The 18,659-nt window shown below is 36.9% G+C and overlaps 1 protein-coding gene across 2 annotated transcripts in view; it reads right to left on the reverse strand.

The window, feature by feature from the left end:
• Positions 1-18,659, reverse strand: part of ADD3 (adducin 3) — a 141,302-nt gene that overhangs the window by 83,299 nt on the left and 39,344 nt on the right. The window contains exon 2 of one of the 2 annotated variants that reach the window (XM_023546742.2): positions 11,153-11,195. The exons of the other annotated variant lie outside the window; for it this stretch is intronic. The gene's annotated coding sequence lies outside the window, so the exon portion shown is untranslated. The remainder of the gene's footprint in view (positions 1-11,152; positions 11,196-18,659) is intronic. 2 annotated transcript variants of the gene reach the window in all.

Consider the following 18,659-nt stretch of genomic DNA (forward strand, 5'->3'; position numbering starts at 1 on the left):
AATCCCCAGATTCATATAACCATCCAATTCGGTATATTGCCTGCTAATCAAACATTACATTTAATGTGATTATCTCTTTAAAAACGTAATGTTCCATGTTCCAAAGAATACCTTTCAAGTTTTCAAGACACCTTTCTCTAGTCTAGGAATAAAATGATAAAAAGATTGGGTGGTAAAAAACAAAAACACCTCTTGGTCAGTGAAAATGATTTCCTGCATCTTTTGAAAGGAAGGAGAATTTTCCAAAGCAACTATTAGGGAAAATTACTGGCAATTACTTTTGGATAAGTAACAACAACTTCATATGTTCAATGCAGAAAAAAGCTGTCACATATAAAAAAACACATATACCCAGTTGGAAAAGTATGGGGTGGAGTATAAGAGAAGGGGTTAATGAAGGGACAATTAGAGATGTGAGGGAAGAATATCTGGGTATCACAGATTTCACAAGAAATGCACTGAGTCAGTATCCCCTCACCCCACCTCACTTCTTATCAACAAAGGCATCAAAATATTTTGCAACCAAAGGAACTCTTGAGGAAATCATTGGAAACTGTTAACAACCTAGCGTTTCCTTATACCACTGACCACAGGAATCCAAACAACTTTCTCATGAAGACCTGGGCCTGGAATGAACCAAAAATAATCTAATTATAATGCTGTCTTCCTACTACTATAGCTACTGCACAAATAAAGTAGTCCCTTTGGAGGCTATGAAGACCAATCAAAAGAAAGGAATCTTCTGCCCTAGATTCATGGGAAGGGTACTTCTGAGGAAGGTGAGCTACAAAGTAACTTCATCAAGTTTTATTTAGCAGGGGTTGGGGATCTTAGAATTTAAATATATGCCACTTGTTTAAAATTCAATCCTTTTGTGAATATATTCAGTGTTGACCAGATGAAAAATCTGATTTGTCCATTTTCTATTTCCTGCTGGTAACTCTTGGTCAGAGCAAATTAACACTCTAAACCACAAAGTTAATTTTTCACCTTCTAGTCCAAATCCACGGAGCCCTGGTGGCTCAGTGGTTAAGCCTTCCGGCTGCTAGCTGAAAGATCAGTGGTTTGAACCCACCAGCTGCTCTGCAGGAGAAAGATGTGGCAGTCTACTTCCACAAAGATTACAGCCTTAGAGACCATTTGGGGCAGTTCTACTCTGTCCTATAATACTGCTATGTATCAAAATCAACTCGATGGCAATAGGTTTGGTTTGGGTTACTCTGAATCTTGGAATAATTTTGCAAAATATTCCGTATCTTCCCCAATCATCAGGAAAGGTATTTTCCTACTTTTAAAAATTGTCTACTATTATGATACTGGGGAAAAACAAAAAACCCACCTTAGCTGAGGTGTCATCCTCAAAATACTTTTAATTCTCAATATAAAAGGTCAAGATTAATTCTTTTAATCCTTGATCTCACTTCCATTTCCCTGCCTTTTATAAATACTATTGTGCATGTCTGAAATTAATCATTAAAGGAACCAGTTGATTAAAAATATACCATTCAATTCAGGAATGTAAAGTCTGCAAATGCAAAATGGAACAGCATAACGCTGGTGTGCAATTTATTCATGGAACTAAATATTCATATACATTTGAGGATCATGGGAACCCTTTTTGAATTATGTCAGCTTGAGGATTTACATTCCCCCAAGCCTAAACCTTGGAGCTGTGGCAGGGTAGTAGTGAGGCTGCTAGTCATCTCATTAAGAACACTTGGAATTGTGATGTAGTTTGGATTAATGTCTTTGCTGACTTAAAATTCTTTAGCAATTCAACAGGCTTCAGGTCATGAACTCACATATGTGCTATCACAGGCACTCTATTATATTAGTCTGCATGTTTAGCTATGCCAAAAGATTTCATAGCGGTTAGCATAGTTTTACAACAAATGCTCCATTTTACCATTATTGTCTCATTCCATTAAGAAAATTGGCATGATGGGCTTTTACGTCATCTAATAAAACATACCTTGCAAAGAAAGTTTAGATCAGAAAAAGATGACATAGCTCCTTGTATCTGCATAATGCCTTCTAGTTTCATATCCATCTTTCATTGTATGCTCAAAACAACTTTGTAAAATTATACCTTCATTTCACAGATTAAGATCCATCCCATGCTTAGAGAAGTTTAAGGAATTTACTGAAGACACAGTAAGTGGTAGAGTTAAGACTGGAATTCAGGTTTTCTGATTTCCTCCTTTATTGTTAGGCAGTTGAGCTACCATCCTTGATCTACTTAAACTTTTTTTTACTTTTATTGTGCCTTAAGTGAAAGTTTACAAATCAAGTCATTCTCTCGCACAAAACCTTATATACACCTTGCTACATACGCCCAATTACGCTCCCCCTAATGAGACAGCCCGCTCCCTCCCTCCACTTTCTCTTTTCGTGTCCATTTTGCCAGCTTCTAACCTCCTCTACCTTCTCATCTCCCCTCCAGGCAGGAGATGCCTACATCGGCTCAAGTGTCCACCTGATCCAAGAAGCTCACTCCTCACCAGTAACCCTCTCCAACCCATTGTCCAATCCAATCCACGTCTGACAAGTTGGCTTTGGGAATGGTTCCTGTCCTGGGCCAACAGAAGGTCTGGGGGCCACGACCACCAGGGTCCTTCTAGTCTCAGTCAGACCATTAAGTCTGGTCTTTTTATGAGAATTTGGGGTCTGCATCCCACTGTTCTTCTGCTCCCTCAGGGGTTCTCTGTTGTGTTCCCTGTCAGAGCAGTCATCAGTTGTGGCCAGACACCATCTAGTTCTTCTGGTCTCAGGATGATGTAGTCTCTGGTTCATGTGGCCCTTTTGATTTACTTAAACTTTTAATTCATCACTTATTTTTAACCTGGGCTTTTCTTAGTCTTATAATATGAAAAGTAAAAAAAAAAAAAACTAAGTTATTAACATTGTAAATAATTATTAAACATTTTGAACCTTAGATATAACATCATTACCTCAATAGCTTAAGCTGTAAAATTTGGCAACCTTTGCTTTTGAAGTACATACAACCAGAATGCTCCTGAGAAGCAAGGATGGCGAGTCTGCGTTTTACATACTTTGGACATGTTGTCAGGAGGGATCAGTCCCTGGAGAAGGACATCATGTTTGGCAAAGTACAGGGTCAGTGGAAAACAGGAAGACTCTCAACAAGGTGGACTGACACAGTGGCTGCAACAATGGGTTCAAGCATAACGATTGTCAAGATGGTGCAGGACCGGGCAGTGTTTCGTTCTGCTGTGCTTAGGGTCACTGTGAGTCGGAACCAACTCTACAGCACCTAACAACATTTTCGATTGACTTTACCAAATATGGAATACTATACTCAGCACTTAACCCAAAATACACATATTTTTTAATGCAAAGTAATGTTTAGGAAGTTCCACATGTCATATTTCTGAAATAAAGCATAAGGTGACAAGCAGCTGAGTGGTTTTTGTATAAAGACATTGATTCACCACTATTTTCTATGCCTACACAACACCAAAATAATTCAGAGCATCGGGGCAAAAAGTTCAGCAGTTGAATCAAATATGGTGAATACATCTGCCTGGGTGTTTTATTACCATGGCTTATTCCTGTTTCTTGTACTTCTGGTATTTTTTCCAGTTTGACATCATGTCAATCAAGGAAAATTTCACCAGAACATAAGAGTAGCTAATATTTATTGGGCACTTAATGAGATGTCAAACACTATGCTAAACACTTCACGTGCATTTCCTTTAAAAGTAAGAATGCTGGCCTCTAGAGACTGGCTTTCTCCCAAGATCTTGCAGATAGTTGAATGGTTGTCCCAAAATATGAATCCAGGACTTCTAAACCCTGTGCTCCATCCGTTACACACCAATAATATTAGCATTATCTGATAGCACTAAAGTATTTCGTGACTAAGCTTTACAGCTTTTAATCTTTACACTACACTCCTGATTTCTAAAAATGTATTATTGCAAAAGTAATACATACTCATACCATGCTCACAAATTAAACTTTCATCAGAGTTTGGCAGGTATTCTTTCATATATTTTCTCAGCATATATAAAGAGAAACATTCTCATTCGTACTTTTTAAAAAATACTGGTATTATATATTCTGTTCTACAACTTATTTTCTTAAAAAGTTAATATACCATGGATATTTTATTCTGAGTTACACAGAATGATCTCATTCTTTAATGGTTACAGTGTACAATTATGCCACAGTAATCCTCCATTTTCAGGCTTTTTTTTAAAAAAAAATTTATTACCAACTCTGCTGTAAATAAACATCCTTGTACATAAAACTTTATACATTTTTTCCAAGTAAAACTGTAAGGTAAATTCCTAGAAATGTAATTGATAGGACAAGGGGTAAGCACAATTCATCTTTGCTAAATATTTTTTTTTAAATATTGATAAATTGCTTTCCATGAAAACTGAACCCATTAACATTCCAATCAACCATGTACACATTAGACTTAAAGTTTCATTTAAAATTTCTGTTTTAAGGGACTCTCACCCATTCTCATTTCTCTAACTGATGACAGCAATCAATAATCCTCAATGAAAATGAACCAGTGGTTCTATTAAATTCCCGGTAAAGATTAGACTGCTGATAGTCAGTAAAGGTTCCAATTACTGCTTTTTTTTTTTTTTTTTTAGATAAAAACAAAGTAAAAAAAAAAAAACTACATTCCAATGGAATATTAATAGAAATGCAAAATAAAAATACATAGTGGCAACCTTATAGAATCCAGCTAGATAGTGCCTTCCAGTTTTATACCTATTATTTCATCATTCTAATAGTAATAATCAACAAAGATATTTTGAGAAGGGATCATTAAAAAGTAAAAGCCATTTCCTATCTAATTACCATTTGCCACAGAAAACAAATATCCACATTAAGGCCCATACAAAAACTGACATTACTTAAATTTATCTACTTCAAAGTGAATCCAAGAGCATCCTCCAACAACAAATGTAATTTTTTCTCTCTATTGAAGTAAATGTGAAAATGTCAAAAATTACTATGGTAAATTGTTGGGTTTACTCCCCCCACCCTACCACGATCTTATGCGCTCAGCCACCTGGATCATATTTACAATACTACTGGGAAGGTAAATTTGCTCATTAACAAAAATAAAAGTTCTATCTTTCCTATTGTGTTTATACAGCTATTCCCATGTGCTTTTTTTCATTTTCTTAATTAGGTATTTGGTCCTCCTCAGAATAGATTCTTGAAGGCCTCATTATCATTTATACCTTAACACAGCATGATATACTTCTTTTCTATATGGTTGTCCCTGCGCTGTATCTGACTATGTAATGTTTTCTTCAAGCTCTAACAAAATTCCCTTTTTCCACAATCTTTACAGCAACCCTGTCTCTGAATGGGCCTTAGACCCTTTCATTTGATTCACTTGTACTTTCTTTACTTTCAAATATACAACCTCTGAAATGGTTTTCAGCCTTAAAAATATTTATTCACATATTCATTTATTTATGCATTCAGCATAACCTACTTGTCAAAATAAAGGAGCCCTTGTGGGACAGTAATTAAATGCTTGGCTGCTAACCCAAAGGTAGGTGGTTTAAACTCACCAGCTGCTCTGAGGGAGAAAGATGTGGCAGTCTACTTCCGTAAAGATTACAGCCTTGGAAACCCTATGGAGCAGTTCTACTCTGTCCTATAGAGTTGCTACGGGTCAGAATCAACTCAGTGGCAATGGATTTGGTATTTGTCAAAATAACTGTGGTCTACTTGTGCACAAGAGGAACCCTCACTTTAAGTTGTCTAAGGAAGCTAATGATTTGCCCCAGATACTCAGTAACACAGACCTGTTGCCTGAAAAAGGCAGCTTATGAGCAGCCATTCTGAAGTGTTTTCCTCAGGAGAGTGGTGATCCTACCTCTTGCTCATTTTCCAGGCAGATAAAGTGAGACAACAGATGCTATCAAATCTTTTTAGTGTGTTCTAAACTTTTTTTTCAACTTACTTAGAAAATAATACCATGGTAAAAAAAATTCAAAGGTACAAAAAAAGTCAAACAACCCAAAAGAGTCTACACAAGGAAATTAATCTTCCTCCCAACCTTGAATCTCTTTCTAAAAGCAACCACTTTTGCAGGTTTCTTATGATTCTTTCCATTACCTCTTCCCACCTGTTTTTACAAAAGCAGCAGGCTGCACACTGCTCTCCATGTTTCTGTGTTCCATAATAGCATAACTTGGAGTTCATTCTGCATCAGGACTTACATATCCATCTGTTTTTAAAAGGTTGCACAGTATGGCTATATTGTTGTATGGATACTATTGTATGGACATCCATTCTATTCTACGGATATACTGTTATTTAACAAATTTCCTCTTAGTAGGTATATAGATTTTGTCTTTGACTATTACAATGTTGCAGTGATACCCTTGTATATATTTCTTTGCGCATATTTGTTAGCACACCTATAAAAAAAATCCCCAGAAGGGGAATTGTTAAAGATTATATACAATATTAATTTTGACAGTGTCAAACTGCTCTCCAAAAAGAATATACCCAATTATACTTCCACTGATATACGTTGTTGTTGTTAGATGCTGTCAAGTAGGAATGCCAACTAAGATACTTCAAAAAATGAATGCAATGCTGGAAGTGCTTACTGGTCCATGTCAAGAAATCTGGAAGACAGCTACTTAGCCAACCTACTGGAAGAGATTACTTGTGCCCGTTCCAAAGAAAGGCAATCAAATGGAATGAGAAAATTACTAAAGAATATCCCACATTAGCATAATTTTGCCGAACAATGACTGATCTATAGGAGGATCCATTTTTCATATCATGCAAAAACCATTTTAGAGAGCAATATGATCTTTTTAAAACATCGTAATATGTCTGTTTCAAATGGGACAGTGGTTCTTATTAGTTGAACCATTCTTATTAGTTGAGTCTGATTTTAAAACATTCATTTTTAAAATTTTGACTGGGGATACACATGGAACAATTCTGTTGGTGAGAAATCCCTGAAATTTAAATTGATTTTTCATTTCTGTATCTAAGAAGCTACCTTGCTCACTTCTATTTCTGCAACTGAGTCTTTTTCCTATGGTTGTCTTTTCTTATTTTCCTAAACAACCTTATGATAAATGGCATGACTAAAGTTTTTCTCTCCACTGGTCCCAAAATAATCATTTAAGATACAAAGAGGAATATTATAGTGTGATGGTTAATGTTGTGTGTCTACTTAGCTGGGCCATGATTGTCAGTGGTTTGGCAGTTATGAAGTAGTTTCACAGTCCTGTTATGTTGTGATCACTTCCATGATGAGATTTGAGATAATGTGATCACCTCCATGATGGGATCTGCTATGATAGCCAATCAGTTGTAAGGGAGTTTCCTTGGGTGTGTGGACTGCACTGAATATAAATGGACATTCTGGCAAGGTTTGCGGGCTTTTGCTTGCTCTGGATTCTGCAGTTGGCTCCTGTTGGTGTGACCTCTGGTTCTTGGTACTTGAGCTAGCAGCTTACCTTCGGTCTTGCCTGTCAATCTTGGGATGTGTCGATCTTCAAAGCCAGTGAGCAAGAATCCTGCTCTCTGACCTGCTGATCTTGGGTTTCACAGCCCTGCATGTACATGAATTAGGAGAAGCCTCTATTCTGACCCACGGACTCAGGACGTTTCAGCCTCTACAACTGCGTAAGCCATTTTCTTGATATAAATCTCTCTATGTATTTATACACTTTACTGATTTGGCTTCTTTAGAGAACCCAGCCTAAGACAAGGTTTGCATAAAATGGTTCTTAACCAGGGTCGCATATAAAAATTACCTAGGCTGCAACCTGCAAAGATTCAGATTGAGAAGACATGGAATGGGGCCCAGGTAAATACATATTTGGAAAATGCTCACATCTGATTCTAACATATTCCCATTAAGAAGCACCAGAATTAATTTGAACGTCACGATGATTGTACGAAAAAAACTTCAGTGTTGCAGTGTGCATTTATGCACGAGCAGTCTGAGGCTGAGAGTTAGCCAAACAACTTGTAGTCATCAAGCAGTGGAGTCTGCACTAGAATCCAAGTCCTCCAACTGTAAGTACATTATGTAAAACCGTCTAAGCCTAATTATTATTCATATGGTTGCTAAAAGTATATTAATTTGGTAAATCTACTTTGCAGAGAGTAGGTTTTTTTATATTGTTGGATTTTAAAAATGTAAATGATCCATAGAAAGACTCTTACAACTACCCTAAGCCACCTAAAATATTAAAGAGTAGTGAGTTACATGTATTTCACTGCTTTGAACTAGCTGTCATTATTCAGGACACACTAGAAAAGCATGACCCTTAAAACACAAAAAGTCATCTGGTGAAAATTCCATCCTACTGTGTTTAGGGTGACAAATTGCATCTTAATAATCAACAGCTGTGACCTAAGGACAAACCTAGACATCACTTCAGAACTGCACTGCACCTCAGCATCACCTAAATGCAAACTCCATAAAACAACAAAAAGAACAAAATTATCCTGGATCATGACAGTATTTCAAGTTTTAGTCTTTTTCAATTTTAAACCACGTATTTTCAAATCAATATTACAATGTTTCATTAGCAGCCACTATTTCTGAAGCACTTACTATGCACTGGGAGAAGCCTTGGTGGCACAGTATTTAAAGCACTCGGCTTGTTAACCAAAAGGTCATCAATCTTTTCTACTCTGTCCTATAGGGTCGCTATGCTAACTGATCTACATACATATTTAACGCTCACCACTAGTTTAATGAGACAAATATTATCTCCATTTTGTAAACGAGGAAAACAAGGTCTAGAAAGAGTCAGCAACTTCCCCAAAGTCCTACCATTAAGCAGCACAACTCAGGCTCTTAGAGCTACTCCTTTCCCATTAGCCCGTTCCGTTTATATATTAAGAAAAATTTCACTTTATGATGGAATTTCATATTCTTCAAAGCTTTTGATCCTCCTAGAATTATATAAATAAATAACATTTATATAAATCCTTGACATTTTTTTTCTTTTGACATACCTAACAGCTCAAAATGCTATACCGCAACAGAGGAGGTTCTTCTGGTGGAAATATCAGCATCGGTGCTCTACTTCAAACTATGTGTGCTGGGGAAAAGTTGTCAGGGAAAGCAAGCAGCTTCCTCCCTTCAACTTCAATTGTTGATGCTCTTCCTCAGGCCAGGAATTGCTTTACAGTGAGATTCCACTGGTAAGACTGTAGTCAAAATCCAATCCTCGACAAATGCATGCTGCAATCTATTTAGGTGTGAATATGCGTATTTACCATAACAGATATGTAGTATATTTAGTCTGAGTACTATGAGTAGAGCACTTATAAAAACAGCATTTGATAAGACTGTAAACTCACCCAGTTCCAAATTATAAATCATAAGTTTCCCATTTTGAATTGAAAGGTCACTATTGATTAATTTCATGGGAAAGATTTGAAGACTCTCCAGCTACCTACTTATGTGACACAGATTTCTTCTGTGGCCGATAAATTTATTTTGAAGGAGGATGTTTGTCTCACCCACCCCCAGTGACACCACTAACTTATCCCTGGAAAAAAGCTGTATTAGTGTTACTTAACTAGGGAAACACTGGTGGTGTAGTGGTTAAGAGCTATGGCTGCTAACCAAAAGGATGGCAGTTCAAATCTACCAGGCACTCCTTGGAAACTCTATGGGGCAGTTCTACTCTGTCCTATTGGGTCGCTACGAGTCAGAATCAACTAGAGATGTTCTATGAATATTTTTAATTTCTGAAGCTCATTTACAGAGGGCAGCAACTATGTTAAATTAGAACACAAATATATGAAACGCTTTTCTAATTCAGTGTGGCAATGTCTAGGTTCCTACCTGATTCACTCCCTCAAAAATCATGTAATAAACAAAAGTAATAATGATGTAATAAGCAAAAGTATTAAGTACTAGAAACAAAAAGATAAAAATACACGATTCTTACTCTCAAAGAACTAATGGTCTAATAGGCCAAAAGATGTAATAATGCAAAATGACAAATTCTTACATAAGGTTTCCCAAAGAATATACTCAAACTGTAAAGTCTCATTTATATAATCAGATTTCTCTTTTTCTATTAAGTATTTAAAAGGTCCCTGGGTGATGTAAACAGTTTGCTCTCTGCTACTAACCAAAAGATTGGTGGTTTGAATCTACCCAGCAGCACTGTGGAAGAAAGATCTGGCAATCTACTTTTATAAGATTACAGTCATTGAAAACCCTATAGAGTGCGGTTCTAGTCTGAAACATGCGGGATCACCATAAGTTGGAACTGACACACAGCAACGGGTTACAGGTTATTCAGTATTTAGTAAATTTTACCTTAAAAGAGTCTTAACAATATCTTTTCTAATTCCTTCACTGCTGACAAAAATAATCAGCCCTTCCCTCTGAACTAGAACGGCTCAATTTGTACTTCTCTTACTACTTTGTATTTTATACTGTAATTGTTAAAACACAGAGCATCTTACTCAATTGACTTGATATTGCTTGAGGAAAGACTCTAGATTTATCTTTGTATCCCCTACCGTGTTTAGTACCAGCAAGAATTAAAACATGTATTCAATGAAGAATTTAGGACCTGAATGTAATAATTTGAAAAGAGCACCTTCATTTCAAGGGACTAAAGTAGCCTTTAAAATTTCCCAATCCCCTCCTGGGAGAACTTATCCAGTGCAAAAATGTGGCTCCAACAGTGATATTTTTTTCCCCTCAAAGAAAGATTTGTTCATTTTACCATGTCATTCTTCCCAACCTATTCGTCCTTGGTTGAAAAATAAAAATATAAAAGTAGACTGGGTAAAAATGAAATAGCAACAAATGGGTTAGTAAAATGTCTAGCAACATTCGAATGCAAGTTACACAGTAAAGTTAAAAGGTGTAAGAAAAGACCAGCTATACTTTAAAAAAAAAAAAAAGTGTTTTTTAAAAAAACTAGGAATTTCTTTACATGATAATGAGCTTCTCTAAAAAACATTAATTCAGATACATTAAAAGTAAATACTCATTCTTTTAATACACATGTGCACATTTGAAAAGTTTTTATTATACAACTTAAAAATATTTCTGAAAAGCTTTATGAATACATTAATCCTGCTGTTTTTTAATCCTTGAAATTAGTTCCTAAAAAATGAAACAAAAAAATCTCACCTGGATTTAAAGGCTAAGACAACCTCCAGTAAAGTTACAATTACTGTAAGAGAAAAAAGGGAAGAACAGTTAGAGAAAAAGTCCACCCGGAAAGGGCAAGCAGTTCGATTGGAAACCGGACTGACTTGCCCAACAACCATGTACACCAAAGTGCACAATTCAAATGCAAACCAAATTACTACGTCCTCCCTAGGCTATTCCACAGCCTGGAAATAAGTTCTCACAATCAACAATCTTGACCATTGAACCAGGATTAATCATCACTGGTCCAGTGGATGCAATTTGCTAAAAAGCTGAACTGCATGATAATTCATGAAAATAAAATACAAAGTAACCCATTAAAAGTCTTAGAAAAATGTGCATTCTACTTTAATTTCAATGTTTTAATAACTAGTTTAGATCCAAATCAATTTAAATTTTCTCTGGTATGTATACAACTTTAGACAAAGAACAAAATCAAATAGTTTCACCATTAGTGAAAGCTTTCTCAAGAAATAACAGACTATGGAAATTGTTGAAGTAGTACTTTATTTGTAAATTATCAGAAGATTTAGATTTAGTTCCATAGTCAAAGTTGTTAAAAAAAAAAAAAAAAAAGATGAAGAAACAGTGCGAGGCAAAATTCAGTTATCAGTAAGATACCTATATTGCATTAGTGCACTAATTATAAACTACTCTTTTTAGGGAACACCGAAATACATATTCCAGAATATTTTCTAACTAAAAATAGTATTGTTTTAATTGAAATAAACTACTTTTTCTTTTTTAAAGCACTGGAAACCCTGGTGGTTTAGTGGTTAAGCGCTAGGGCTGCTAACCAAAATGCTGGCAGTTCGAATCTACCAGGCACTCCTTGGAAACTCTATGGGGGTAGTTCTACTCTGTCCTATACGGTCGCTATGAGTCAGAATTGACTGCAACGGGTTTGGTTTTTTTGTTTTGGTAAAAGGTTTACAGGATTATTTTTCAGCTCACCTAACACAGAGTCCTAAACACCCTCAAGTCACTTAGGCAAGACTGACTTTGACAAATACACGGCCGTGAACAAGTTGTTCTTTGTTTTGTTTTGTTTTGCACTATTTCAAACCTCCTGCATGCTTGGGCTCTTTGTCACCTTCTGGCTGCCCTACTACCACGACCCTTACCTAACTTCACATTCCCCTCCCCTCTTCCCCCAAAAGATAATATAGCATTAGTTTAAAACAACTGAATAGTTGCCCGTCCTATCACCTTATTCTTCTTAATGTTACTGTGGTTCTAGTTTGCCCACAGAATTTGAAAAGTTTGACAAGTTCTTATATAAACAATAATAATGCCTTTAAGAAACAATACTACTTAAAAATTATAACTGTTATAGAATTCGTTATCTACAATAATCTAATCACAAAGTATACTTCCAAAGAGGAAGGCTCCTTTTGTAACATACAAAGTCATAAAATCTTTGGGGAGAACGGGATTTATCTCGACAAGGAATTTCTTAACCTGGGGTCCATGAATCCCAAGCAACTCCACTGATAAGCTTCATCAAATTCTCAAAGGGGTCTGTGACTTCAAAAGAGCTGTGAAAGTGACCTAACTAGATTGGAGGTTTAAAGTATGGTTTTCATCGGTATATGCCTATCAGCTGTGAAGTATCACAAGTAACTTATTGGTGATTAAGTATTCAGATTTGTAAACTATTAGCCTTTTGAAATATATAATAGAGCAGACTCAAGGTTTCTTTTTAACATAACTCCAATTTACTTGCATTTCTTGTATGACAGAAAGCTCCAGAGCAATGGAAACTGCTCAAAATTCAGAGCACATCCATAGAAATGTTCTGGGCATGGAAACATCATATGTTATGCATAATCGAGCACAAAAAATTTTTAGAACTGCTGATACGAACCAATCCGCTCATCTGACAGATGAAGAAACTTAGGCTCAGGGATGTTAAATGATTTGTTTTAAGTCACACAGGAGGAGTCCTGGTACTTTAGTCAATGTAACCTCAAACAGGGCTGGGACTGGAAGAGATCCCTACACTGGCAATTTCTTAGTTTGCGTTGTGACTATACAAAGGCTAATTTTATACCTTGGTATTTGACAAAGTTCCATCCGTGGCACACCTCTCACTCTGTACATTCACCTTGGGCAACCTCATCTGCCTCCCACAGCTTCAACTATCATTTCTCCTCTCTGAGTTCACAAAATCTGTATTTCCAGTCCTGTCACGCCTCTAGCTTGGGCTCCAGCTGTCCACTTTATATCCTCACTGCTGTCTACGTATCTCAACCGTCACACGTTGAAAATCAAACTCATGTTACTCACACGTTCCTCCACCACAAAAAAGAGAGATTGAGAGAGAGAGAAAAGGAGAAGGGAACGGAAAGGATCTTCACCCGTTTTCTTTCTCCATGCCAGAAACCTAGGAGTCTTCTTTAACCTGTCCTTAACCTCCTACATCCAATTAGTAACTAATTCCTTCTGATTTTATCATTTTTTCTCTCATGCCAGTCTCTTCCTCTCCATTCCTGAGACTACTGATTTATTTCAGGCTCTCATTCTCTCTCTCCTGGGATATTATAATAATGTCTTTGCCTTCAACCTTGCCTCCATCAATCTACTCTCAATACAGCTGTCAGAGATTTTAAAACACCTGATCATACTGACTCCCTTTCTATAAATTCTTACATGGATCCCCATTTCCCACAGAATAAAGTCCCAATTTCATATATGATACGTAAATTCTTTTATGATATAATCCTTGTTGATATCTTCAGCTTCATCTTTTACTTATTTTAGCCCCATCCTAAACTCTATATGCCAGCCAACCTGAACTCTTGGAAATTTCCCCATGCCTTTTGTATTCTGCTCCCACCATAGAAGACTAAATAGAAGACTACTTTGTCCCTGGCCCCTCTACCTGCTTGGATAAACACCTACTTATCTTTCAAGAGTCATCACCTATATGAACATTTTCCTGGCACTCTACAGCCCTCGCTTCCAACATCTGCCCCAACGAGTAAAACTGGTCACCCTCTCTCCTTTGGTCCCTTGTCCATACTTCTCTTATAGTACCTATAACGAATTTTTCAGTGAACGTATTTTAAAAACCCATCCTCCCAGCCAGACTGTACTCTATGTCTTCTATTTGTCTCTCTCTATTGATGACGGATGTCTAAAACTACTTTTTTTCCAGGACCAATTATGAAAATCATAAGACTTTGGAACCTAGAAAAACAAAGCAAAACAAAATAAAACATTCAGAGACAGGTCCTTTCAGATATTCTCTGAGAGAGAATCAACTTCCACTTTTTGATTAAGCATGCCAACTCACAAGTGACATAAAAAGCAGAACTATTAAGGTATTCAAATCTATAGAGTGATTTGTTACTATAAACCACTATCTGTTTTATACCACATCAAAACAATGAATACTTAAACTTGGAGTTAACTACCCCTAATTAGGAGCCCTAGTAGCACAGTGGTTAAGAGCTATGGCTGACCAAAGGGCCAGCAGTTCAAATCCACAAGCGGCTCCTGGAAACCCTATGGGGCAGTTCTACTCTGTCCTATAGGGTCACTGTGAGTTGGAATTGACTTGACAGCAATGGGTTTAGGTTTTCTTTTTTTTCACTCCTAATTATGGATGACAACCATTAAAAAATTACTGCACATGTAATTATAGCACATATACAAATTGGTTAAATTGGATCTGTGCTGTGTGTTCCTGCCAGTGTAAATCTGTTCAGTCATGCTTAAGGTAAATGGGCCCATCTCTCAGTCCTGGCACAGGTTTTACACAATCTCTTTTTACTAAATTGAGAAGAAAACCACATCACTGAGTATATTCTCACTCAAACCTCTAACAAGCATCTCTGGCAATATCTAACATCCCTTTATAAGATAAAGGTGGGAAAACTGTGCAAAAATTAACCTCCCTAATAATTTACCTAAAAGCAGCATTGTTATTTGTGGTAGGCAGCCTCTAAAATGCCTCCCAATGATCCCAGCCTTCTGGTATTCACAATCTTGTGTAGTACCCTCTCACACTGTACCTGGATTGGTCTGAGAGAACAAGAGCATGTAAGAGAAATGATAGTATATTTCCAAGGTTTAGTTATAAAAAGACTGTGGCTTCCACCTTAGATTCTCTCTTTCCCTCCCCTCTTCCTTCTTTTTCTATCACCAGCTGCCGTGTCTTGAGGGCACTCAGAAAGCCCTGTGGTATGGTTCACTTGGCAAAGAACTGAGGCTCTCAAGCCATGCGCCCCTGAGGAACTAAGGCCTGCCAAAACCAAGTGAGCGAGCTGGGAAGCTGATTCTCCAGCCCTAATTCAGCCTTGCCTTGAACCCCAGCAAGCAGCCTGATGCAACTTCCTGAGAGAGCCTGAGCCAGAATCACCAGCTAAGGCACTCATGGATTCCTGACCCACAGAAATTGTGAGATGTTTTTTCTTTCAAGCTGTTAATTTCTGGGGTAATTTGTTACACAGCAATAGATAACTAATACATTATTTTAGGGTTTTGTTTATGTCAACATCACAGAGTGTCTGTGTGTACTCTCCTCTTAGAAATAACAAAGTACACAAATTCTTTACCCAGAAAAATGAACTATTCACTCATATACTGCTGGTTTGAATATAAACTGGTATAACCCTTTTGCAATCTAGCAATATGTATCAGATGCTTTAAATGCATATGCCTACTGGCCCATTTTTGGAAATCAATCCTAAGTAAATAATTCTAAAAAAAAAAAAATTTTAGGCACCAAAATGCTCATTCCAGTGCCTGAAGAGCAAAGAATCAGAAACAATCTAAATAACCCACAAAAGGGCACAGAATATTATCAATTGAAATGGTTATGAAATTTTGTAGTAACATGAAAAATAACTAATGTTAAGTTACAAAAGAGTGAGATAAAATTATATATAGATTAATAAAAATCTTAAAAATATATCAAAAAAGATTAGAATACACAGAAAACAAAGACAAAGCGTTAACAGTGGTTGTGACTAGTTTTCCATATTTTCAATAATAACCATACTATCTTTTATCATTAAATATATCTTAAAACGAGTAAGAGCTACAGATAAAGTAAGTCTTCATGAGACTCTCACTACGGACAATTCTGAAAACGTGCTGTTTATATGTAGGCTTCTGTCCAGGATAGCAATTTCTCCCATCTCATTTGTTGTACCAAACGAGAAAAATATCATCAACGATATGGGCTGGTATACATGGTCCCTATACTGAGTAAGACCAACCTATCAAGGGAGCCCTGGTGGTACAGTGGTTAAGCACTTGGCCATTAACCAAAAGGTCAGTGGTTTGAACCCACCAGCCACTCTACAAGAGAAACGTGTGGCAGTCGGCTTCCATGAAGACTCACAGCCGTAGAAAACCTATGTGGCAGTTACAGTCTGTCCTGTAGGGTCACTGTGAGTCAGAACTGACTTGACAGCAATGAGTTGTTTTTTTTTTTTTTTGGGCGGGGGGGGGGCTACCGAGCACATCAAGGCTGAGTGCTGGTTTCCTCCTTCCTAATGGGAATGGCTATCTGACCCTGCACACAAGGGATGTTAGGGGTGGCGGATATTACTGGTTAACCAGGAGGTAGCAAATTAGTCAATCCCCAAGAACAGTGTGTGTCCCTGGAGAGCATTTACTTTAATTCCCTCCGTGGCAAATGAACAAGCCTGCAGAGACTGGTTTGCTTAGAATCCACACTGACAGTTGAAAGCAGGGTTTCTTGCATTTTTATTTTTAAAGTTATAAATAGGTGACAACACATTAGAAAAATTATGAAGGCTGAATACACATGTATAAATTTATTATTCTAGTCAAATTAAACTTAATGTGAACAATAATAACCATTAACATTTAATGGTATTTAGGCAAAAGTAACAAAAAAAATGTTATTTTTTGTTAGGCAAAAGTAAAGAGCGGTTCAGTGAAGTCAACCCAAGTTTTTTTTAATCTTGGGAAATTGATCTCACCATGCTGTGTGAACGTCTCCATCTTTGTAATGGGGAAAATAATAGCTAATTCAACAGATTATTGAGAGGATTAAATTAAATATCACATATTCAGTACTTGGACATTGTAAGTTCTCAAAAATATCAGCTATTATCATTTGATCTTTCAACTTCAGTCAACACAGTTTGTGTCTTTACTTTGATACATACATGATACATATTTATATGATTTATATGTATTGTCATAATCAATATATAAACCAAAACCAAACCTACTGCCGTCAAGTCGTTTCCGACTCATAGCAACCCTATAGGACAGAGTAGAACTGCCCGATAGAATTTCCAAAGAGCACCTGGCAGATTCGAACTGCCAATCTCTTGGTTAGCAGCTGTAGCACTTAACCACTATGCCACCAGGGTTTCCCTATACTTATGTGTATGTAAATACGTATCGAAGATATATATGATTATACACACACACAGATGTCAAAAGACAACTGTCCTAGATTACTCCCTGGTGGCTGAAGAACCCTCTTCTACTGCACCATGTTTAAATAGAATACAAAATGGTTTTTATACTGATGTCCTAGGTTTCAGCATTAGTTCTTAAGGTCTACTATGGATTCCTCCATGATCTCTCTCTTCTTCCTTCACTTACTGACTGGATACAGATGATCCAAGATCCAGAGCAGGATTCCAAGGCCTTGGGCAATGGTGGAGCCACTAGATGGAAGAGCCTAGGTCTCAGAGAAACCTCCCCCTCCGCCCCTTTTCCACCTAATCTACACTGAACTGCACATAAATGTGAAAGAAAACACAAAGTCGATGAATTTTGTAGATGTTTATAAGCACAGACAGCCTATACTAACGTAACAGGCTACCTCCGAATGACAGTTTATTCCTGATTTTTATTTATTAACTTATTTCTGTATTTTCCAAACACTTTGCAACGAGCTTTTGTTATTATTACAGCCAGAAACAAACGTTATTAAAAAAATAAATAAAAGTGCTGAATACACACAAGCACACAGTGTATATTATACGGCACTTTCTCTAAAATTATATAAATGTTAAATCACTACATCATGATTAAAAACAAACACAAATACTGTATGCAGTTAATTTCATAAAAAGCTGAGCTATATGGCTAGTCATTACTTGAGTATACCACAGAATTTCACTTCATGCCAGTGTCAAGGCAGCAAAAGCCTTGAAGTGAGAATGAAATGGTAGTCAAGTGATCTCTGATTGGCTATGTGACTTGGGTAAGTCTGAGAAATGTCTCATTTCCTACTGTATAAAATGAGAAGCCTGACCCAGATGATGGGCGACCTCTAAGGTCTATGAACAGTTCTTTCCAAGTAGCATTTTTTTTTACTTTCTTATGATGCACCTAGTGCTCCCATAACTCTCCATTCCCAAGAAAACCCACCTGTTCATCCTCAGAACTCAGCACCAGGCCATTCTGGGAAGCAAAAAGCAAATCTGGTTAACCATGGCCCAGGCGGGCACTCCCATAACAAAAAGAAGTTTTACTGTTTATGGCT

Source organism: Loxodonta africana, chromosome 16, assembly GCF_030014295.1.
Source record: "Loxodonta africana isolate mLoxAfr1 chromosome 16, mLoxAfr1.hap2, whole genome shotgun sequence".
Classification (NCBI taxonomy): domain Eukaryota; kingdom Metazoa; phylum Chordata; class Mammalia; order Proboscidea; family Elephantidae; genus Loxodonta; species Loxodonta africana.